This window comes from Sinocyclocheilus grahami, unplaced genomic scaffold, assembly GCF_001515645.1.
Source record: "Sinocyclocheilus grahami isolate Dianchi unplaced genomic scaffold, SAMN03320097.WGS_v1.1 scaffold2389.1, whole genome shotgun sequence".
Taxonomy (NCBI): Eukaryota; Metazoa; Chordata; class Actinopteri; order Cypriniformes; family Cyprinidae; genus Sinocyclocheilus; species Sinocyclocheilus grahami.
In genome coordinates this window covers 96,025-96,925 of record NW_015507568.1, presented here as the reverse complement: position 1 = coordinate 96,925, position 901 = coordinate 96,025, and positions in this window count along the sequence as shown.

Genomic DNA, 901 nt, shown 5'->3' with positions numbered 1-901 from the left:
GGTCGTGCTTCACGCGGGGGCTAACGACACCAAGCTGCGGCAGACGGAGACACTGAAGAGGGACTTCAGGAGCCTGATCGAGATGGTGCGCCGCACATCGCCCGCGACGACGATCATCGTGTCAGGACCACTTCCCAGCAGAGTCGGAGCAGAGCACATGTCGGACAACATCTCCAGGACGCTACGCTCCATATGACTAGTAAGTCAAATCTCAAATAACTGCCCTGATGACTTTTGTTCTACCCGCTTAAATGATAGAAGTACTTGCGCTGTACAATCTATAAAGACTGTGTCTGTTCCCCGAATAGTGAGGTCAAAATATAAATTTAATGCAGGATCTAGAAAAAATCTGATCGTGATTAAACCTGAAAAATTTAAAATAAATGAACAAAAATTATTTTAAAAGTTTGGGCTCCTAAACATTAGATCACTCTCACCCAAAGCAGCTATTGTAAATGAAATGATCACAGATAATCGTTTTGATTTACTCTGCTTGACTGAAACCTGGCTAAAACCTAATGATTATATCGGTCAAAATGAGTCTACTCCACCAAGCTACTATTATAAGCCCCGTGAGACTGATACCATGAGCCCCGTCAGACTGGTCGTGGCGGCGGTGTTGCAACAATATATAGTGATATTCTCAATGTTACTCAGAAGACAGGATACAGGTTTAACTCATTTGAAATACTAATGGTTAATGTTACACTGTCAGATATGCAAAAGAAATCTATCGTATCTCTTGCTCTGGCTACTGTGTATAGACCACCAGGGCCATATACAGATTTCCTAAAAGAATTTGCAGATTTCCTCTCAGACCTATTGGTTACTGTTGATAAAGCGCTAATTGTCTAATTATAGATATCGTACATCAAAGCGATGATGTTACTGACCATTTCCT